We start from the raw sequence: 24,254 nt of genomic DNA, 5'->3' as shown, positions 1-24,254 counted from the left end.
TGAGCCACCACGCCTGGCCCATTTAATTCTTTTAGTTGCATTTGCTGACTTAAAATATCTCATTCTGGAGAGAAGCTCTGTGAATGTATGAGATGTGGGAATGCCTTTGTTTTTCCCATATCCTTTCATAGACGCATGATCATGCACACAAGATGGACCCTATAAACAGGAGAATCACACCTGACGGGATCCCGAGTAGTATGGAAAATACAGAAAAGTTCTCAATTTTAACAATTACTTTCAAAGTCATGTGAAAACTCCTACTGGAATGAAATCTTGTAAATAATATTGAAAGCCTGTTGCAAATTCATTATTGTATAATGCTTGAAAAAAATTTACAACATGAAAGAAATGTTATATGAATTATATATATATATTGTGTTTATCAGTGGCTCATTATTAAAGAAGGTCTCTGGACTATAGATTTCCACTGTTTTTGCGATAAAAGATTGAGGTGAAAATTCTGTAGGTACCTTTTAAGTGATAATTGTTTAATTAATCTATGATTAATAGGCCTTTGAAAAATGAATCTTTGTTAATTGTCAAAATTTTTCTTACTTTATGGGGCAGGTTTTGGACAGCCTTACCCATTGTATATATTCCAACTTTTTTTTTTTTTTTTTTGAGATGGAGTCTTGCTCTGTCACCCAGGCTGGAGGGCAGTGGTGCAATTTCAGCTCACTGCAACCTCCACCTCCCAGGTTCAAGTGATCCTCCTGCCTCAGCCTCCGAAGTAGCTGGGACTACAGACATGCACCACCATGCCTGGCCAATTTGTGTGTGTGTGTGTGTGTGTATATATATATATATATTTTTTTTCAGGAGAGACGAGGTTTCGCCATGATGGCCAGGCTGGTCTCAGACTACTGACCTCAGTGAACCACCCGCCTTGGCCTCCCAAAGTGCTGGGATTATAGGCGTGAGCCAGTGTGCCCGGCCTATATTCCAACTTTTTATTATTATGGAAAAAACTTATCTTTTTTGTTATAAAAAAAGGTTTTTTTTTAAATAAAGCGTTGATGTCAGTTTGTAAAATAGTAAAAAATCAAAATAAAATGAAGATCATTGTAAAATGAAATGTCAGAATATGCGTGCATTGAACGAAATCAACAAAACACAGACCTGGGTAACTTTAGAATTTTAATCTCCATGAAGCTCAAGATATTCAGATCTAACAACTTTGGTGCTTACAGAACATTTATATCTTCTAACTGTCCCATGTGAATATCCCACATAGACTCTCACCAGCCATGACCCAACTCCAGGTAGCAATGAAGGCTTGTTGAAGTCCCATTTGGAGCATTTATGGTCTATTCCTGGCCCCTACTCTTCTATTCTGAAATCATGGTTGCAAAAGGCTCAGAATTTAAAGGTTTAATTATAAATGTCTCTTAAAGAGAAAAATGGAAAGGGGACTAGTTTAATGGAACAATTCATTTTATGAGTCAAATAGTGATATCCATCATTAATTACATGTGATGCAAATATGGCCAAATGTTGGCACTTGTTAAATCATTATGGCTACTATATGGGTATTGTTTTTATTATTTTCTGTACTTTCTGGACCTACCATTCCAAAAATGAAAAAATGTAATTTATAGAATTGACAAAGCAGAGAACATTTTCCTCCTGGGGTAAGCAAGGAAAATTTCAACATTATATTATTTTTGGAATTGACTGGACTTCCTACTCCTAAGCAATCTTACCTGCACATCTTTTGAAATAGACTTAATTGCTGCCTAGAGCTCATAGAAGGATCTCACAGCACTGCTCCAGGGCACTGAAGCTTACAGTGAAAGCACATTTTCAGCAAGTACTGAAGATTGTCTCCACGTTGGCTGGTTTGAAACTGTGGTGAGTGAATTCAGAAAATAAATAGTGTTGATTCTTTAGAGCTTTGAGGCTTTGAAGAAAATAATAACCCTTAGTAATTAACATCCCTGTTTGTTTTTAGATCTTTTGAATGTAATCAAGGAAAGGAATGGAAAGGAAAGAAGTGCTCAGAAAGCTCCCAGAAGCATTTTGGCACTCACCAAAGCAGCCGGAAGATGAATAACACAGTGGGGATAGATGGCTAAGTGGGTCCTATTTATGTGTTATTCATCGACACTAGAAAACATGCTTTAATTCAAAGCATTGTTTTCTCTTCAAGTGTCTCCAGTCAGCATCACGTAGCTTTACTAAATGCTTTTGGTAATGCTAGAGTTATTTCAGCGTACCAAGTGTCTTTGAGTAGTCCCTTAAGGAAATAAAGCTAAGAAAAGAAGAGGGCAGACAGAGGGCATTCGACCACAAAGAGTGAGAATTTCATTGGCTTGTAGAAGAATCCTTCTCGGAAATGGAATAGTTTATAGCAGAGATTCCCAGGCACACATGTTCTTAAGAACAAAGGGGCCTTTGGAATGCTGTATCAGTGAGGATGCTTTTAGTTGCAAGTAACTGCAGATCCAACTCAAGACTGGTTAAGCCAAGAGGAGATTTATTATCTTGCGTAACAAATGCTTAAGTAGCCGTGCTTCACCCAAGGCACACTGGGCTTCTGGTTCCACTTCTCTGTGGCTTCTGGATTTGTCCTCTTCTCTTTGTGGGCTTCATCCTGCAGCAGCTCTGAGCATCACATCCATTCACAACAGAGTCTTGTGGTCTGTTTGGCCCCGCCTTGCCTGGACATGTGTATGTTCATTAGGGAGTACTGATTCTTCTCAATGAGGAGGTGCTGGAACCAGCTGCCAGTGAGGACAGCAGAGGTTGAAAAGACTGAGAGGTACTAGAAAAGTAAGAAAGGAATGTATAATTGTGAATAGGTTAACCCCAGCTCTTGAGGAGGACGTGCCTACCTTCAGTCGCCTTTTTCCGACACCTGGGATAAAACAAACCAGCAAATCAAGTGAGAGCAATACCGCGCTCCACAGATTACTGCTGGCATAACCCCTTAAAAGAAGAAACAAAATCTTAAGTGATCGTAAATGAAAGAGGTACTCTAAGCAGAGACACATGTTTTCCAAGTTAAGGCAAGAGCAATAGCATTATTGCCTTATATTTGTTTTTGTTTGGTTGGTTGGTTTTATTTTTTCCTTGACACAAGTTCTCGCTCTGTTGCCCAGGCTGGAGTGCAGTGGAACCATCTCGGGTCACTGCAGCCTTGACTTCCTGGGCTCAAGCAGTCCTCCTGCCTCAGCCTCTCGAGTAACTGGGATCACAGTGGGGTCTTGCCATGTTGCCCAGGCTGATCTTGAACTCCTGGCCTCAAGCAATCCTCCAGACTCTCCAAGTGCTGGGATTATAGGTGTGGGCCACTGTGCCCAGCCTTTTTATTTTTATTTTTTAAGATACGGGGTTTCATTCTGTTGCCCATACTGGAGTGGAGTAGCACAATTACAGCTCACAGCAGTCTCCAACTCTTGGCCTCATGGGATCCTCCCACTTCAGCCTCCTCAGTAGCCAGTATTACAGGCGCATGCCATCATGCCCTACCTTTATATTTGTTAATATAAGCATTATGACAGCAGGATTTTTTTTTTCTTATTCACTACTGGATCTGCAGTGATTAGACCAATGAATAACACACTGTATATTCTCAATAAATATCTGTCAAATGAATGAGTCATGGTGTGGGCAGTTTAATAGTTTAAAAAGACCCAGAAAGAGACAGAGAGAGATCTGGGTTACAGTGCCAACTATATCATTTACTAGCTGTAGAATCTTTTTTTTTGTCGTTTGTTTGTTTGTTTGTTTTGAGACAGGGTCTCACTCTTGTTGCCCAGGCTGGAGTGCAGTGGTGTGATCTCAGCTCATTGCAACCTTGACCTCCCAGACTCAGGTGATTCTCCCACCTCAGCCTCCCAAGTAGCTGGGACTACAGGCATGCACCACCACGCTTGGCTAATTTTCTGTATTATTATTATTTTTTTAGAGATGGGGTTTTGCCACATTGCCCAGGCTGATCTTGGACTCCTTGGCTAAAGTGATCAACCTGCCTCAGCCTCCCAAATTGTTGCGATTTACAGGCATGAGCCACCAAGCCCAGCCTGTAGAATCCTTTCTGTGCCTCAATTTCCTCTTCTGTAAAATGGGGATAATAGAAACCTGCTTCATCGGGTTGTTGTGAGAATTAAGTGAATCAATACATGTAAAGTGCTTAGAACAGTGCCAGGCCCATAGTAAGCCCTCAGGAATTGTTGACTGTTCATTATCACTGCTACCACTTACTAAGTTTTTGACTTCTATAAGCCTCAGTTTCCTCACTTGTAAAATGGGAATAATAAAAAGTGCCTCATTTTGAGGATGAAATGAGACATTGTTTATTCTTTCCTCACAACATCAGGCACGGGATTAGGAACAACTTGGCCAAAGGTCACTATAATTCCTTATCTATCTCAGTGCTTTTTATTTACAAACTTATTTTTATTCCCATAATATATTGATTCCCACAAAAACTTAATGAGAGAACAGGTCAACTATATGCCCCTTTTACAGGTGGAGAAACTAACACATGGAGCAGCTAAATGCCTGTTAAGACTCACTTTATAGACAGATAGTAGAGCCAGAAGTCAACACAGCAGCCACCCGATGCTTCTCATTACAGATCTTCCACATTCTAACACAATTTTTAAGCAGAGACCTCATAGCTGGAGAGTGACTTTATTGAGCAAATGTACAATATTGGCTCAGAAATGGAGGACTTATAAAAACTATTTCTAGGTGGGATTGTGTCCGGAATTTGTGGGTTCTTGGTCTCACTGACTTCAAGAATAAAGCTGCGGACCCTTGTGGTGAGTGTTACAGTTCTTAAAGATAGTGTATCCGGAGTATGTTCCTTCTGATGTTCAGACGTGTTCGGAGTTTCTTCCTTCTGGTGGGTTCGTGGTCTCGCTGGCTTCAGGAGTGAAGCTGCAGACCTTTGCAGTGAGTGTTACAGCTCCTAAGGCGGCGCGTCTGGAGTTGCTCGTTCCTCCTGTCCGGAGTTGTTCGTTCCTCCCGGTGGGTTCGTGGTCTTGCTGGCCTCAAGAGTGAAGCTGCAGACCTTCACGGTGAGTGTCACATCTCATAAAGACAGTGTGGACCCAAAGAGTGAGCAGCAGCAAGATTTATTGCAAAGAGCGAAAGAACAAAGCTTCCACGGTGTGGAAGGGGACCCAAGCAGGTTGCCACTGCTAGCTCGGGCAGCCTGCTTTTATTCCCTTATCTGACCCCACCCACATCCTGCTGATTGGCCCATTTTACAGAGAGCCGATTGGTGCGTTTACAATCCCTGAGGTAAACACAGAGTGCTGATTGGTGTATTTACAATCCTCTAGCTAGAGGTAAAAGTTCTCCAAGTCCCCACTAGATTAGCTAGACACAGAGCACTGATTGGTGCATTTACAAACCTTGAGCTAGACACAGGGTGCTGATTGGTGCGTTTACAAACCTTGAGCTAGACACAGAGTGCTGATTGGTGCCTTTACAATCCTTTAGCTAGACATAAAAGTTCTCCAAGTCCCCACCCCACTCAGGAGCCCAGCTGGCTTCCCCTAGTGGATCCTGCGCTGGGGCCACGGATGGAGCTGCCTGCCAGTCCCACACCGTGCACCCACACTCCTCAGTCCTTGGGCGGTTGATGGGACCAGGCGCCGTGGAGCATGGGGCGGCGCCTGTCGGGGAGGCTCAGGCCATGCAGGAACCCACTGCGGGGGGGCTTGGGCATGGTGGGCTGCAGGTCCCGAGCCCTGCCCCGCAGGAAGGCGTCTGAGGCCCAGCAAGAATTTGAGCATGGCGCGGGCCGGCCAGCAGTGCTGGGGGACCTGGCGCACCCTCCGCAGCTGCTGGCCCGGGTGCTAAGCTCCTCACTGCCTGGGGCCAGCGGCACTGGCCGGCCGCTTCAAGTGCGGGCCCACTGAGCCCGCGCCCATCCAGAACTCGCGCTGGCCAGTGAGTGCTGCGTGCAGCCCTGGTTCCCACCTGTGCCTCTCCCTCTACCCCTCTCTGCAAGCAGAGGGAGCCGGCTCCAGCCTCGGCCAGCCCAGAGAGGGGCTCCCACAGTGCAGCAGCGGGCTGAAGGGCTCCTCAAGCATGGCCAGAGTGGATGCCGAGGCCGAGGAGGTGCTGAGAGTGAGCGAGGGCTGCTAGCACGTTGTCACCTCTCAGGATGATGTAGGGGAAGGAGGGAGGAAGTGACCAGGACAGGAAATAACATTTCACAAGAAGTGCTCTTAAGGGAGGAAGGTTAGAATGATCCATGTGGTACTGGATTAGAGTTAGAGACATCAGAATGAACTCACGAATTTAGCTTAATATAGCTACAGATGGTTACAAATAGATATTTGCAGATATGTATCGATTCATGGATTAGTATGTATAGATACATACATTTTATTGCTCTGTCAGCTAAAGGGGCCTAGAAACCACAACACCCCAATAGTAATGAGCACCCCTAGCACCCAGATCTTGGTTTCTAATACCATTCTCTAGTAAAAGAAACCAGGAATCACTGGAGAAATGGCTGATTCTAGGGCTGCACTAATAACATACAAAAGGAAACTGTAGTGCCAGAAAGTAAGGAAGTGCTGGGGTAAAAAAGATAGGGGTATGTCAAAGGGATGCAAGAGCCCACTGAAAAGGTTACCAATGGCCAAAGCTTGAACAATTTGAGCAATAAAATAAATAATGTAGTATTGGCTGATAACCCAAAGTATAAAATAGATGTTAATCCACCTAACAGAAATACATGATTGTATGAATAAATAAATGGGGGAGAAGAGATAAATCTCCCTTGCAGAAGAATTCCAAATAATTTATGTAGATACTCCCCCATCAAGGAGGTGGAAGATATTCTTACCCCTTAAGTGGGGGCTGCATATAATGACTTCTTTCCAAAGAGTCCAGGATGGAAAGAAGGGAGAAAAGAGTAACTTTACAGTGGAGAAGTCTGATAAACACTACCTCAATCAGAAGATCAAGTTAATATCAATAGTGATAAGTCAACTTGATAGTTAGGTACCCTTCAGGTGATGCCATGAGAATGGTACTTTATCTCAGTGGTCTTCCTTCCAAAAACCCATAACCCCTATCTAGCCATGAGAAGAATGCCAGACAAACTCAAAGTGAAGAATATTCTATAAAATGCCTGACACCTGACCAGTATTTCTCAAAACTATTAAGGTCATCAAAAATAAGGAAATTCTGAGAAACTGTCACAGCCAAGAGGAGCTTAAGTAGACATGACAACTAAATGTAACATTGTGTCCTGGATGAAATCCTGGGGCAGAAGAGAGATGCTTGGTTAAAACTAAAGAAATTTCAATTAACTAAGGACTATAATTAAGAACACATCAATATTTTTTAGTTTTGATAAATATGCCATATGAATGTGAGATGTTAATAAGAGAAACCAAGAATGGAATATTCAGGAACTTTCTGTACTATATTTTCTTTTCTGTAAATCTAAAACTATTCTAAAATTTAAAGTTTGTCAAGAATTAATTGGGCTGCTAGGGCAGCAACAACAACAATAAAAAAGACATGGAAAACAAAAAGCAAATGAGAAAATAGAAAACAAACAGCAAAATGATGAATGTATGCTCAACCATATAAATATGTTCATTGTAAGTGGTCTAAACACTGCAATTAAAAGCCAGATATTGTCAGAGAATTTTAAAAATACAATATCCAGGCTGGATGTGGTGGCTCATGCCTGTAATCCCAGCACTTTGGGAGGCCAAGGCGGGCAGATCACTTGAGGTCAGGAGTTTGAGACCAGCCTGGCCAACATGGTAAAACCCCGTCTCTACTAAAAATACAAAAATTAGCTGGGTGTGGTAGGACATGTGCCTGTAATCTTAGCTACCCCAGGAGGCTGAAGAAGGAGAATCTCTTGAACCTGGGAGATGGGGGCTGCAGTGAGCCAAGATCTCACCATTGCACTCTAGCCTGGGTGACAGAGCAAGACTCCATCTCAAAAAAAAAAAAAAAAAAAAAGCAATATTCAGTGTATGCTGTCTATACAAGAAACCATTTTAAATATAAAGATACAGACAGATTAAAATAAAAGATGGAGATACATATACCAATCAAGCAATAATCAAGAGGAAGCTGGAGTAGATACAAAGTAGAGTTCATAACAAGGAATATGATCATAGATAAAGAGGACATTTCATAATAATAAAGGCGTTATTTCATTAAGAAGACAACAATCCTAATGTGTATGTACTTAATAATGGAGCTTTGAAATATACACGACAAAAACTGATAGAACTGAAAGGAGAATAGAGTAAGAGTTTTCGTTGGAGATTTCAATAATCTTCTCTCAGTAATGATAGAACAAGTAGAAAAGAGAAAATAAGAATACAAAGTAAGTGAAGATAAAGACTTGAACAAATTCCCGCCCAGAACATCAGAATAAATTGCATGTCTTTTACATAGCACATTGATGGCTGTCACTTTTTAATCCAGTCTAAAAATCTATACTTTCTAATTTCAGTGTTTAATCTCTTACATTTGATTGATGTAATTTCTGATGGTGTGAGTTTATGAATCATGTTGCTTTGTTTTCCATGTGTTCTTTCTTTCTTTGTTCCTTCTTGACTGCCTTCTCTTAGATTATTTTCACATTCTTTTTATCTTCTTTATTGCTTCTTACCTATGTCTGTTTGGGTTTTTTTTTTTAAATAATGATGGCTCTAGTGATTTCAATATGCAACCTTAATTTATCATTGTCTACATTGAATAAATATTATAGTACTTCATGGACAGAATAATGACTTAAAACACTATAATTCCATTTACAGCCTTTATCCCTTTGTGCTATTTTGTTATGTGTTTCACTTCTACGTATGTTATAAACCCCACAACACTTGCTATTGTTTTTATCTAAACACTCAAACGTCTTCTCAAAATTAAAAAAATAAAAACTAGTCTTTTATATTTACCCACATATTTACCTTTTTTAGTGCTTTTCATTCCTTCCTGTAGATTCCATCTGAAATCTGGCTTCCATCTGGGATAACTTCCCTTTAGCTTAAAAAACCTCTAGAGATTTTAGTGATATAAACATATAAACAAAATGGCCCATTTCTTGTAGTTTGGGTCTGTTGGTAACACATTCTCTGAGCTTTTTTTTTTTTTTTTCCATTAAAAGTGTCTTTATTTCCCCCTCATTCTGAAGTTTATTTTCACAGGATGTAGAATTCTAGGTTGATAATTGTTATGTATTTTTAAAACACTTGGCCAGGCACGGTGGCTCACGCTTGTAATCCTAGCACTTTGGGAAACCAAGGCGGATGGATTGCCTGAGCTCAGGAGATTGAGACCAGCCTGGGCAACATGGTGAAACTCATCTCTACTAAAATACAAAAAAAAAAAAAAAAAAAAAAAGTTAGCCGGCATGGCGGTGTGTGCCTGTGTCCCAGCTACTCAGGAGGCTGAGGTGGGAGAATTGCTTGAACCCAGGAGGCAGAAGTTGCAGTGGCTGAGATTGTGCCACTGTACTCCAGCCTGGTGACAGAGTAAGACTCCGTCTCAAAAAATAAAAACAAACAAACAAAAAAAACCATTTCAATGATATGGTTTTACTCTCTTCTGAATTCTATTATTTCTGATGAAAAGTCAGTTGTCATCCATGTCTCTCCTCCCACATTCCAAACCCCCTCTTTCTCCCAAATATAAAGTGTATTTTTTCCTTTGACTTTTGTTTTGTTTTGTTTTTGGAGACAGGGCCACAGTTCTGTCCCAGGTTAGAATGCAGTGAGTTTTGTTTTTGCCACAACTCACTGCAGCCTTGACCTCCCAGTCTCAGGTAATCCTCTTGCCTCAGCCTCCTGAGTAGCTAAGACCACACACCACCATGCCTGGCTAATTTTTTATTTTTTATAGAGACGAGGTATCATTATATTGCCCAGGATGGTCTCAAACTCCTGGACACAAGCAATCTGCTCACCTTACCCTCCCAAAATGCTAGGATTATATACCTTTCAACATTTATTTTATCCAATTTTCTTTGTACTTGCTTTCTGAGACTCCAATTCTATGTATATTAGACTATTTGATATTGTCCCCCCAATTAATATTTTTATTTTTAATCTTTTTCTTCTCTGTGCTTCTGTTAAGATAATTTCTATTCACTTGTCTTTAAATTTTCCAATTGCTTTATCCCCCTGTGTCCAGTATTCTTAGGAATTTAGTTCACATATCCTCCTTTTCATTGTTCACTGGCTTTAAAAAGTAGACAGACAGACAGATATTTTTCCCTTGGCTTGAGTAACAGTCATTTACAACTGTCTACATTTTAATTGGAAATAGAACCTTGAGTGGGTCTTAAGCAGTCTTATATCATACAAAGAACATGCTAAAAATATAGTATTTCTGGGAAATACTATCAGACATCAGACAATATCTAGGATATTTAAAAAAAATTCCTTAGGTGGTTCTAATGCAGGAATCCCCACACACCCTTAAAGAAACACTAATTTGTTGTTAAAAGCTGAAGTCAAAATAAAAGTTAGCAGTCAAATGCAAATCAGTTTCAATTGAGGCCTCAGGAAGACCATCAACAAAGCTATCAGATTGCTTTACTAAATTCAACTTTCGAAAACTCATAGCCATTATGAAAACCAGTGTAGAGGTTCCTCAAAAAATTAAAAATGTAACTACCATATGATCCAGATTAGTACCTTCACCTATGAGAAGACTTCTGGGTATATGTCCAGAGGAACTGAAATCAGCATCTTACAGAGATATCTAACCCATCATGTTCATGGCCGCATTATTCACAATAGCCAAGATATGGAATCATCCCAAGTGTCCACTGATGGATGAGTAAATAAAGAAAATGTAGTATAGGCACACAGTGGAATACTATTCAGCCTTTGAAAAGAAGGAAATCCTGTCATCTGTGACAACACGGATTAACCTGGAAGATATTATGCTAAGTAAAATAAGCCAGGCACAGAAAGATAAATACTGCACGATCTCATTTATAGGTGGAATCTACAAAAGTCAAACTCATAGAGGCAGAGAGTAGAATGGTGGTTGCTAGGGGCTGGGGAGTGGTGGGGTGGTAGAGTGGGGGTGGGGAGATGTTGGTCAAAGGGTACAAAGTTTCAATTAGACAGAATAAATAAGTTTTGGAGATTTATTGTATACCATGGTGACTATAGTTAATGATAATGTTTTGTATACTTGAAAATTGCTAAGAGAATAGATCTTAAATGTTCCAAACACAAAAAAAGGATAAGTACGTGAGGTGACAGATACGTTATTAGCTTCATATAATCATTTCTCAATGTATATGTAAGAACATCAGGTTGCACACCATAAACATATACAATATTTATTTGTCAATTATACCTTAATAAAGCTGGTGGAGGGACAACTTAATTTAAATAAACTGGTAAATATGGAAACAGACATGGCCTGTAATTTCCAAAAGCCATGTAGTTACTCCATTTCATTTGTTCTTGATTTTATGCTGGGCTGTAGCTCCTCAGTGAACCAACTAAAGTAATAATTAGACAGTTTTAGGAGACAAGAATGTCTTCAGTGATGTGTATAGGCAGGCTTGTATAACTCTTTGAAAGATCTCCAAAGAGGAATATGAATGATTGAGAACACATAGATCTGCTATTTACCAATTAATCCTAAGGTTCCATGGCCTGGAACAATTACCAAGAGCTAAAGACATTAACTTGGATATTATGTGGCTATCAAGAAAGGACTCTAATTTTTGAACAAATATACCAGAAATTATGCACTCAAATGAGTGCAGTTCTCTTCAACAGGCAAAAAGAAATTGAGTATCAACCCTGCTTCATTGGTTTCACTCCCTAGAGAGTTGCATTGGGGATTTTAAGGTAGAATATAGCTCAGCGGGAAAGAGTCATCTATGAGCATGGTCTGCCATGAACATGGCTAGGGTCCATGGCAACAGAAGTGGTACATAATTGCCCTTCCTGAGTTAATGGTAAGAGCCTTGGGTTTGAAGACTTGAGCATAAATTTGGCTCTGCCATCTACTAACTGTGAGATCTTGTGAAAACACATTCTCTGAGTCTCAATTTATTTTATTTAATGGTAATTGGTCACAAAAAATTTCCACTTTCTATTTCATAGGTATACATGTGATATCCCCTTTGAAACTTAACAGTGCACTAATAGCAAGTTGTTCTTCAAGGAAGTCACTTTGGTAGGCTATGATCTTATTTACAACAATTCTATCATTGCACATTCTTTGGGAGTGCATTTATAAACAGTTTGAGCAATTTGGGAGAAGCACTTTTACATGTCCCTGTGATGGCTAATTTTATGTGTCAATTTGGCTATGGTAAGGGATACCCAGAAAATGAAAAAAAAAAATTATTTCTGGGTATATCTGGAAGGGTATTTTCAGCAGATATTAGCATTTGAATTAGTAGACTGAGTAAAGAAGATTACCTCTCATCAGTGTGGGCGGGTATCAGCAAATCCATCAAGGGCCCAAATAGAATAAAAAGGCAGAGGGGGGCGAATTCTCTCTCTTTTTCTTGAGCTAGATGTCCATCTTCTCCTGCCCTTGGACATTAGAGCTCCTGGCTCTTGTGCCTTTGGATTCTAGGACTTATGCCGGAGCCCTCTTGCCTCAAACTGGGAGATACACCATTGGCTCCCATAGTTCTCAGGCCTTTGGATTTGGACTGAACCATGGGAATTGGCTCACAAAGTTATGGAGGCCAGGAAGTCCCATGATATGCCATTTGCAAACTGGAGAACCAGCATCATAGGACTTCTTGGCTTCCATAATTGTGTGAACCAATTCCCATAGTACATCTCCTCTTATGTATCCATAATTATTCTATTTGTTCTGTTTCTCCGGGGAATCCTGACTAATACACGGTGTTTTGATAATTCAGCTAGATCACCTACAAATCGATCAGGAACTTTGGATTCAAATGATATCATTGTTGCCAAAAATCGAATTCACTATTAGTGGATGAAGATTTGTTACCACTGGGTTATTAAAAAGCGTAGGCCACAGGCTTTTGAAGATTCTTCCCAAAGAGGAATTCCAGAAATGATTTATGCAATTGCAGCCTCATTAGTGTAAGAGTATGGTCTCCCAAGGGAGCTATGTTGAAGGCTGAAACTCACTTGAATATGTAATCTTCTGTTAGCTTGTTTAATTAATCGGTCATTTTGCATTAGAATCTCATGGATGTATAGCAGAGTTACCATGCTTTGAATCAGAATGATGGTCACACACTGATCCTGCAGTAATCTCTAAGAATATAAACAAGGTAGCCCAGATGAACTCTCACCCTCTGATAGAGAGGGAATTGGAGCTTTCTGGCGCTTACTGATAACATAACAAGAATGTCTTCAGTGATGTGTATAGGCAGGCCTGTATAACTCTTTGGAAGACCTCCAAAGAGGAATATGAATGATAAGTCTCCAAGCAAACAACTATTTGTAACCCCAGAATTATAAAATATAGATGTAATACGGTTGTGAAAATCCTTTCTGTTTGGGCCAGGCACAGTGGCTTATGCCTGTGAATTACTTTGGGAGGCCAAGGTGGGAGGATTGTTTGAGCCCAGGAGTTCAAGACCAGCCTGGGCAACATAGTGAGATCCTGTCTTTACAAAAATATTAAAAATTAGCCAGTTGTGGTAGCACATGCCTGTGGTCCCAGCTGTTTGGAAGCCTGAGATGGAGGATTGCTTGAGCCCAGGAGGTTGAAACTGCAGTGAGCCATATCTACACCACAGTACTCCAGCCACTTCAGCTTTGGGGACAGAGCGAGACCCTGTCTCAAGAAATAAAAAAAAAATAGGAATGAAAAAAGAAAATCCTGTTTGTTCAAAAGTAACTACTATGGTTAGGCAAAGGCAGGAAATGTTAGAAGAAATGCAGCGAGAAGTCCTTGGAAGGAGTATATTTTAGCATTGGAGTCTGGGCTATGTGAAGGAGATGTTGACACAGATCCAATCCTAAACTGTTAGGGCGGGTGCAGTATCTCTCTGAGACTGTGTCATGAGGGATCTCTGCCCTTTGCCTGAGCTTTAGAGGGTCATACTCTAGACTTTTTCTCTCTGTGAGAAGAGGAGTCCATGGGCTAAAGGGATGTGCCCCCCTTAAGCCCACTGTGGTAGAAGGAATTCTAAGATGGCACCCAAGATTCACGCACTCTCTATCTTCCCCCTCTTTGAGTGTGGGTGTGACCTATAAATCACACTCCATGATTAGGTTACATTATATGGCAAAAGTGGAGGGATTTGCAGATATAATTATCGTTTCTCATCAGTTAACTATAAGTTAACAAAAAAAGATTGTCGTGGATGGACCTTACTTAGTAAGGTGAAATCCTTTAAAAGAGGGCTGAACCCTTCATGAAAAGAGAGATTCTGCTGGTCTTGAAGAATCAAGTTGCCATTAGTTCTATAGCCACAAGGAAATGAATTCTGCCAATGACCATGTGAGCTTGAAAGAGGACTCTGAACCTCAGATGAAACTGCAGCCCTGGTTGACACCTTGACTGCAGTCCAGTGAGACCCTGAGCAAAGGAACCAGTTAAGCCACACTCAGACTCTTGACCCAAGGAAATCATGAGATAATGGACATGTGTTGTTGTAAGCCATTAAGTTGGTGGTGATTTGAGATGCAGCATAGAACACGAATTCACCCATGCCTCATCTTCTAGTCTAATGGCACGCAAAGTTTGATCTGTTTACTGCTGGTCCAGGATGAGCTAAGTATAGAAAGTGAGAGTAAGTGGTACTTTCTATGGCAATTTAACACTGCTGAAATATTTAAATTATATTTTACAGAAATGTGGATCCACAGTAGAGTGAACTTTTTTAAAAAATCATTTTTCACCAGATAAGTACTGTTCTAGTTCATGATCTGCCTTCTTAGAATTCTGAATTCTCTGCCCAACTGACCCTGAAAGAGGAATGAATTAGCTCTTCAAGGGCCTGCTCAGTCCTTTCTTTGGCCTGCCTGTATAAGGGCGGACAGTGCTGCTGCTGAACTAACCCCTAGCCCTGACAGTTGGCCAAGAAACAGCTCTTTATGGGGTTGAAGATGGAGCTTCAGATGTGTGGGTTGGCAGGTTCACACATGACTATAAGCCCCTGGAAGTGCTGGATAGAAAGATGGGAAGAGAAGAGAGGAATAACCAGGGGCCAGAAGCTATGGATGGCTGTTCATATGTAACCTCAAAATTCCCTGCTAAAACATGGGAAATCCCAAATTTTTAAGTTCAAATACAGCTTTCGGGTCATTGTGAAGGTCTATTGGCCAAAGTAGAAGGAAAGAACATATTTTATTTAATATTATGCTAGCTTGGCTTATGTTTTTAAACATTCTAGACATATGCTATGCCGGCCTTCATTTGTTCTCTTGTACTGGCCTTGTAAATATGTTAAGAGTGGGCCTGGAGAGTGGTCTTTTCTCCTGGAACACTTCCATCTACTTCTCCCAGAGATTGCAAACCTAGAATCTGGAGCTGCTTAAGTGGAAGGGTTTTGTTCTTTTTTGTTGTTGTTTTTAGTGATGCCTCATCATAATTAACACAAAAAGGTTTTCTGCACTAATGATGCTTAGATTTTTTTAACCCATTTTTCCCTAACTGCATGATGGTAGGTGCTATGGTTTGAATGCCTCCCAAAATCTGCATGTTGGAAACTTAATACTCAGGCAGCATTGTTGGGAGTTGGGGCCTAATGAGAGGTGATTAGGCCATAAGGGGGAAGTAAATGGATTAAAACCCGTTTATGCCTAGTGTTCCATTATTGGAACACTAAGCATGTGGGAGTTATTTATATCTACTGCTGAAGGTCTGATTGCAAAAATTCAAAAAATTGCAACCTCAGGCAGAAATGGGTTAATACTGTTATCATGGAAATGGGTTTGTTATAAAAGGGTGTGTTTGGCCCCCTTTTATCTCTCTCTCTTTTGCCCTTCCACCTTGGGATGGCACAGCAAGAAGCCCCTCTCTGGATGCCGGCCCCTCTTGGACTTCCCAGCTTCCAGAATTGTGAGCCAGTCAATTTCTGTTCATTATAAATTACCCAGTCTCAGGTATTCTGTTATAGCAGCACAAAACAGACTAAGACAGTGGGTTATCCTAAATCCGTATTATGCCAGTGAGAACCAAGGGGTGTAGCATATTTCCTGAGCAGTGTTTCAGATCCCCAGCAGAAGGTAAATGCTGTAAATTACTGTGCATTTGCCACAGTGTAGTAGACTGAATAGTGGCCACCAAAGAGATCCAGGTCCTAATCCCTAACACCTGTGAATACTAACGTACTGTGTCAAAAGAGGCTTTGTAGATGTGATTAAGTCAAGGAATTTTCGATGGAGAGAGTATCCTAGATTAACTTGGTGGGACCTAAATGCATTCACAAATGACCTTATAAGAGAGAGGCAGAGGGAGACTTGACACCAAATAAAGAAATGGGACATTAAGGCAAGAGGCTGAGGTATTGGCTTTGAAGATGGAGGAAGGGGCCACAAGCCAAGGAATGCAAAGAGTACATCTCTAGAAGCTCAAAAGATAAGAAAAAGGATTCTCCCCAAAAGCCTCCAGAAGGAGTGCAGCCCTACCGATGCCATGATCTTGGGCTAATGTAACTGATTTTACCTTCTGACCCCCAGAACTATTGGAGAATAAGTGTGTTATTTGAAGCCACCAAGTTTGTGGTAATTTGTCACAGCAGGTAAAGTAAACTAATATACACAGCAAACAATGAAACTATTTTTAAAATCTGAATTAAAAGTCTGGGATTTTGGTGTGTGTGCAACCACTACCAGTTTTCTAGATATTCTTCTAGAGACAAGGTATTGTGAAACAGACAATGTAAGTGAGAATGGAAGAGAGTAACACAGACCCAAAGGGCATGCTTCAAAAGCCACATGGGAGGCCAGATCCCAGCTGACACACCACTTTAGAATAAGAGTGTTTCCTCAAAATAACTGAAGGAACGCCGAGAAGGGCTATAGATGTGTTCAGCTTTATTCCCACAGTTGACATTTATAATGTATCAGTCCCTGTTAATAGCTTGACTGAACGACAATCAAAGGATGTGTGGGACTCATAAATAGTCCCAAGCACACCCAAGAGGGAGCATTTGTAATGCCGCCTTCAGAGACTAGGTAGAAAGGAAAGGAAGGGAGCAAAGGAAAACTCAGGGAGGAATTTAAGGGACAAATGTTCCTGACCAAAATGTCAGAGCCTGGACTAAGCTCTTGATCACAAAGAAATGGTGAGAAGCCCCGTAGCTGAAGTTACTGTGAGAGCCCGTTGGAGTCAGAGGAGGTATTTGTGGTGGGATTACAGGGAAACTTTTCTACTTCTTGTCTCCACATAAGCCCCAGGTTAGTCCCAAAGGACTGTGGATGCTGTTGAGGCTTAGTGAACACCGAGTAATGGGAGAAGAAGAGACTCGCTTTCAGTACCATATTCCCTTGGGTACAGAGAAAAAGCTCAGGCCGTTTTGAAAACAGCTGCTGCACTTTTCCCAAATGACCTTTCTTTGTTCCCTTCAGCTCCAAGCCCTTGGACTCATTCTCCATTTTTCTCTTTATGCAGGTGTATGTTTAAGCTCAGGCTGGAAAAGGATCACTGAAAGTCACTTGGATGGTGTTTCGTGTGTCTGTGATGAGCTTGCTGTTGCTTTCTTTCTTCTTGACAGGTGGGTTTATTTCTTATGGAATCAGACCTTTTGGCTACAGTGTTCTCTAAACAGCTGTAATACCATCTCACTCAGTTAATCTAACTTTGGATCTGATGTACATCAGAATAAAACCTATAGAGAATAGAGCTGACTTCCCCAAATCCATGTGCCTCCACTAACCCCCCAGGAGCTTAGTGTGGCTGGTTGTGAATGACAGTGATCTCCGTGATGAGAAGTAATCCCTCCTCTAGAAATGCTTTACCTGTTTTCTTTGGTGCTTAACACCCTCTGCATGAGACTTATTGCTCTATGTGCTTTCATCTCCCCTGTGACAAAGGACACATCTTTCTCATTTCCACATTCCCTCCTCTTGCTTCTCCCCCATGCCACCTCCCCTTTGTCCCTCTACCAACACATAGGTACCTGCCTCAGTTAGGCACCTACTCTACAGCCCATGGAACAAATAAAGCTTTCAAACATTAGTTAATCAATGGGTCAAAAAAAAAACAGTATCTGAATATGCACAGCATCTAACCTTTTTGATGGGCTTTTGAATCTAGTGCCTCATTGTGTCTCTTCAACATCCCTCTGAACTCAGTATAACAAGTAGTAATAGCCCCATTGAACATATAAAAAAACCTGACATCTGGGAAAGTTTTAACTTAGGAAAAGGTCACATTGAAGATTATTTGCAGAGTTCACATTAGAATCTGTTTCTTACTCTGTTGTCCTCACCACTGTACTATGGTGCTTTCGTTCATTGAGTTGACCTATGGTAAAGTTATAAGCCTTGCTGTTTTTGCAAGTGGGGAGACTGGGACTTGGGCATCTGAATTTTGACCTGGAGGTTAATGGTGTCAATAGGAATGTAACTGCATGCAGTCTCTTAGATGGATGGATGGTAAGAAAACCTTTACTTTCTATATAACTCCAGAAGACAATTCTGTCATTTTAAACTACAAATATCAACTATGGTTTTTTTGGGGGGAATATTTATTATTTAATTTAAAAAAATTATTTTTGATACAAAGTCTTGTGCTGTTGCCCAGGCTGGAGTGCAGTGGCGCCATCTTGACTTATGTAGTCTCTTCCTCCCAGGCTCAAGCAATCCTCCTGCCTCAGCCTGCTGAGTAGCTGGGACTACAGGTGTGCACCACCACACCCGACTAATTTTTATATTTTTTGTAGAGGCGGGTTTCACCATGTTGCCCAGGCTGGTCTCAAACTCTTGGGCTCAAGCAATCCTCCTGCCTCTGCCTCCAAGTGTTGGGATTGCAGGTGTGAGCCACTGCACCCAGCCAATTTTTTTTTAAGTTTCTTATGGGTACCCTGTAGGTGTATATATTTGTGGAGTACATGAGATGTTTTGATACAGGTCTGCAGTGTATAATAATCACATCATGGAGACTGGGGTATCCCTTCTCTCAATCACCTCCCTTTTGTTTTACTATTTATTTATTTGTAAATGAACTCTTATTTATGTGAGATGACTTTGTTAAGGGTGAGGACAGGGACAGATACTTGCTTCCTTTTCTGCCATGTCACTGCCAGTCCATATTAGAGCCCACTCTGGAGGCTAATGAATTTTTCTTCTCTCTGTGTCCCGTCAGCCCCAGTCCCCTCTGCCCATTGGACCCACTCTTCCCAGGACCCCGGGTTCACAGCTAATGCCTTTCAGTCAGAGGCAGGAGTAGATTATTTAGTTTCTTCCCAGAGAAACTCCCCACAGCCCAAACCACATTTCTCCTGCAAATATTAACCACTTTTCATAGCAGTGCATCCATGAGTTATTATGCTAACAGCTGCCTCTGCTTCATTGTGCAAAAGATATTTTCCCAGCAAAGGGTGGGGATGCAGGGCAGAGGAGGGTGAGAAGGGAGGAAAATCCCACCCTGTCACGCTCGTTTAAAGTTATCATGTGCCGCCCGCCCCCCATTCATTCAACACACATTTACCTTCTGGCAGCAACTGCGTTATGAGATATAAATATGAATAGAATGCAATGCTCTACCTAAGGGAATTCATGGCTAAGAAAAAGAAATAGACACAAATAGGTTTGTTGTAAAGCGAAGTGGAATTAGAGCAGGTCCAGCAAAGAAAGGCAGCAGGGACAAGGGACAGGCATTCCAAGCAGCAGGACAGGGTGAGCCGAGGCATGGAGGTGGGAAACAGCTCACTGTGTGTGTCGTATCTCTCCAGGCAAAGCTCCCTGGGAGAGGAAAGAGCCAGGGAAGTGACAAGCAGAGCCCAGAGGGGCTTGCAAGTCATGTTAAGGAGCTTGGGGGGGGTGGGAACTGAAGCGTTTCAAGCAGGGGAACGATGGCAGATGCGCAGTTGCGTGGACGGTAGATGGGAGGATGGATCAGATTAGGGCAAAACTGAAAGCAGGGACCAGTCACAAGAGGAACTTCATTCCAGGGAGAGATGTTGAGGGTCTGAACTGAGGCAGTGCAGTGGGAAGAGAAGGATGAATTAGAAAACAGTTGCAGAGGGACTTGGGAGGTCATGGGAGCTAGATGGGGATGAGGGCTGAGGGAGAAGTAGCAGTCTGGAGGGGTCTTTGAGTAGGGCTGGAACCCCTCTCTGGGACTCTCTGCCCAGTGCCCAGAGAACCTCACAGGAGATAAGAAGATGGACACACAGAGTTGATGACTGCTCAAGACATTGTCCCCTCCCCTACAATCCCCCGTTCAAAGCTGGTGAGGAGTATGGCCAAGCAGTCTGACCCCAGGACTGTGGTCCTCAGCAGGGCGAGGGTGGGGAGGATTTCAAAAGTGGGAGACCAGAGTGAAGCAAGAGGCTGTCAGCGGAAGGACTGGAAGGGCCAGGCCCACGTGGTCACGTGTTTGCAGCTTTAGCTAATTCATCCTCCCAATGTCTCTATGAGGGTGACACAGTTATTGCCCCATTTTACAGGGGAGAAAATTGAGGCTCAGCAGGTAATCTGTGGCCAAGTTACAGACCACAGTGCTGGCACGTGGAGGGCATTTCCTCCAGCTCAGCATAACTGGCATGGGAGAAAGACTGGCTTCACCACAGCAAGCCCCACAGGGCCATCAGAGTGGACCAGGGAATAGTGCAGCCGGGGAGACCTAAGCAGAACTTCCAGTGACAAGGAGAGGATTCTCTGGAGGCAGCTGGGAGGGGCCCATGAGACGCCTTTGGGCATTCACAAAAGGTGTGAGGGCTTTGGGGTCCCAGCAGATTTCCTCAGGGTGGGGTAGGGTAGAGGTAGGGAAAGAGGCTGAAAAAGATCATGATTTTGTTGCAATTTTATTAACCATCTTTCTTAGTTTTTACCTGCATTTATATGCAGGCTAACAGCCCCTGAAAGAGTTTATAAACTCAGCCTCTGAATCTGTCCCATCATCCCCACAAGCATCCTGGGAAAGAGAGTCTTTTCATTTTCTCTGTCTCTGTCTCTCTCTCAACAGATGAGAAAACAGTGGCTTCAAAGGTCAAACAACTTGCCTTCGATTGCACAGCTAACAAGAGGTAAAACTGGAATTTGAATCGTGGTACTGTGACTTCAGAGGCCAGGTTTGTAGCTGCTACACTAACACAGAGACCAGAAGAAGCCTTGACATTATCATAAAACCACAGACATGATACAAGGCCAGGAAGAAGGAGGCTTGGGAGCTTATTAGCTGAAATATATTGATCACCTTTTCACAGCTTTCTCTTATTATCCTCCCAGTGTCTCTGTGAGGACAGTACAGTTATCACCCCATTCTAGAGATGAGGAAACTGAAGCTCAGAGGTGTTAAGAAACTTGTTCCAGGTCACACAGCTACTAATGCTTGGGATCAGGACTTGAATTTAGATTTGTCATATTCCAAAGTTTACCTATAGTCTCAGCTACTAGGGAGGCTAAGGCAGGAGAATTGCTTGAGCCCAGGAGTTTGATTTCAGATTGAGCAACATAGTAAGATCCCATGTCAAAAAAGAAAAAGAAACAGGTGAAATTAATTTTAACAATATGCTTTACCTAACCCAATATATGCAAAATATTATATTTTAACATGTAATCAATATTTTCAAAGTTAATAATGAATACCAGAAATAACACATGTGCTAATAACATGTACGCTACAACACTAATATCTTACCTGATACAACAGTTAAAATCAAGTCCCACCAGAGCAATGAAGTTGTGTCTACCAGAAAAATATTTTACACTGCTTCCATTTTTAAATTTACATTTAAATTAATTGACATTAAGTAACATTTAAAACTCAGTTCCTCAGTCACACGGGCTACATTTTAAGTGTGCAACAACCACATATGGCTAGTGGCCACGGTGGTGCTGGTTAATGAGCACAGCTCTAAGCCTTCCTTGTGTGTTTTTTTAAAAATTCAATTAAATTCCACTTCCATTGTTTGCTTGTTTAACCTTAAAATCTGTGTGTTTTAACAGACCTGTGTTTAAGCCTTATAAGTCCCATCACAAAGTGTCAGTGGTTTGGAGAGAGGTTCTAGAACGTTGTCTTTGTAATATTATCACAAATCTGTGGTTGTTAGGCTGCTCTTGGTTTATGTTTGAGTTAAACCCTTTGTGTGGTGTCAGACCATTTCAGGCTTATGTTTTCCCCAGAGAGAGGAATAAGCTGCTATTTTGGACCCTGTCGTGATCCCTGCCCAGAGTCAAAAGTAATTCCCAAGCAGACTGATTTTTACAGGGTCATGCTCCTCTGATCTTCTCTCCAGGAGTGTGATTTTCAACGGGATAGAGAAAGGCAAACTCCTGAGGAAAAATTTCTCTGGGAAAGCTCAGGCTGAAGTCGAGGAGGGAAGAGGAGGAAAGGCTGATGGGGTTGCCGTCTCTGAGGGAGATCCACTCACACACCTCAGGAGGCATTGTGGGATGGTCAAAGTGGGGAGGAAGAAAGGGGATCTTTGAAAGAAACTTGTGGCGGGGCACGGTGGCTCACGCCTGTAATCCCAGCACTTTGGGAGGCTGAGATGAGTGGATCACAAGGTCAGGAGTTCGAGACCAGCCTGGTCTGGCCAACATGGTGAAACCCTGTCTCTACTAAAAATACAAAAATTGGCTGGGCTCAGTGGCTCACGCCTGTAATCCCAGCACTTTGGGAGGCCGAGGCAGGCGGATCACCTGAGGTCAGGAGTTCAAGACCAGCCTGACCAACATGGAGAAGCCCCGTGTCTACTAAAAATACCAAAAAAAAAAAAAAAAAAAAAAAATTAGCCAGGCATGGTGGCACACACCTGTAATCCCAGCTACTTGGGAGGCTGAGGCAGGAGAATTGCTTGAGCCCGGGAGGCAGAGGTTGCGGTGAGCCAAGATTTCACCATTGCACTCCGGCCTGGGCAACAAGAGCAAAACTCTGTCTCAACAACAACAACAAAAAAATTATCCGGGCGTGGTGGCATGCACCTGTAATCCTAGCTACTTAAGATGCTGAGGCAGGATAATTGCTTGAACCCGGGAGGCAGAGGTTGCAGTGAGCAGAAATCGCACCATTGCACCCCAGCTTGGGTGACAGAGCAAGACTCTGTCTCGGAAAAAAAAAGAAAAAAAGAAAGAAACTTAGGCAGAAAGGTTTAAATGGACACAGAACAGCAAACTCAAGGACTTCCATAGCTACTGGGAACCAGCGCAGGGCTGACACCTCCATTGACCTCTCTTTGCTATTCTAGAATATTTTAATAATGAGACACACCCAAAACATGTTTAGCATCATGCCACCTGCTGCTTCTCATGGCCAGCATTATTTGTCATCAAATCTGATCCCAATGTTTGCCATATTATTGGATATCCTGTGAAATAGAATCTAAAAATATACATTTTTTCCCTCTAAATCAGTCCTAACCTTACAGCTAGGGTTGCAACTGTAATATTGTTGTCTGTTTCATTTTACTTTCCAGGATTAGGTAATAATATTAAATTCCCCATCTCATGTTAGTTTCTGTTTGAACTTGGCCTGGTATTTGAAGAATATATTTAGAAGTTAAAGCGTGCTACTTTTTATCCCATGCAAGCCAGTTGTGGGTTCATAGATTTGTGGTATCTCATAACATTTTCTGTCCTAAACTGAACACATCCAGTCTCTCCAAATTGAAGTTCCTCAGCTGAGGTTATTTTCATTTCGGAGAATTTCTTGAGAGTTGTTTCTGTTATAGAGGATAAAGGGATAGAGGAGTCACAGCTGCCTAAAGTCAGTGCCTCTTTAAATACAGGCCTTCCTTGCCTCCAGGACTTGATGTCTTCCTTTAGTGGAGGGCAGCTCCTCAATTGAAGAGGGCGGGATTGAGGGAGCAGTTGAAGCAGCAGGTTCGCCTGGGCTCATGCTTTTCTCTTGTGTGGCTGCTGTTACAGGGACCTTCAGGCACATTCTAGGAAAGCCAATTAAAGCAGAAAAGTCCCTTAGAACCAAATCGATTGCCCCCCAGTATAGCTGTTAAACTTTGAGAGAGCAGCTGGGTGCTTCTTGTGGCCCTGATAGTGCCAGATTGTTCATGCTGCCTTAGGCTTTCCTGTAACATTTTTGAAAACCCTTGTTATATCCAGTTTAATGACATGTATTGATCAGAACAAAAAGGGCTGAGGTACTGACTCCAGGATCAACTCACAGGCAGAACCATACATTTCTATTTTTTAGATTCTGCAAAG

At 41.9% G+C, this 24,254-nt stretch overlaps 1 long non-coding RNA gene across 1 annotated transcript in view; it reads left to right on the top strand.

Annotated features, from left to right (window-relative positions):
* LOC129397180 (uncharacterized) overlaps nt 1-21,380 on the top strand; it is a 65,397-nt gene extending 44,017 nt beyond the window's left edge. The window contains exons 3-4 of the long non-coding RNA XR_008624392.2: nt 17,539-17,641; nt 21,058-21,380. This is a non-coding gene — a long non-coding RNA (uncharacterized LOC129397180). The remainder of the gene's footprint in view (nt 1-17,538; nt 17,642-21,057) is intronic.
* Nucleotides 21,381-24,254: the final 2,874 nt, after the last annotated feature.

The sequence above is a fragment of the Pan paniscus genome, chromosome 12, assembly GCF_029289425.2.
Source record: "Pan paniscus chromosome 12, NHGRI_mPanPan1-v2.0_pri, whole genome shotgun sequence".
In the NCBI taxonomy this organism is placed as follows: Eukaryota; Metazoa; Chordata; class Mammalia; order Primates; family Hominidae; genus Pan; species Pan paniscus.
Note: the sequence above shows the minus strand (reverse complement) of the source record. Positions and strands in the feature narration are given on the sequence as shown.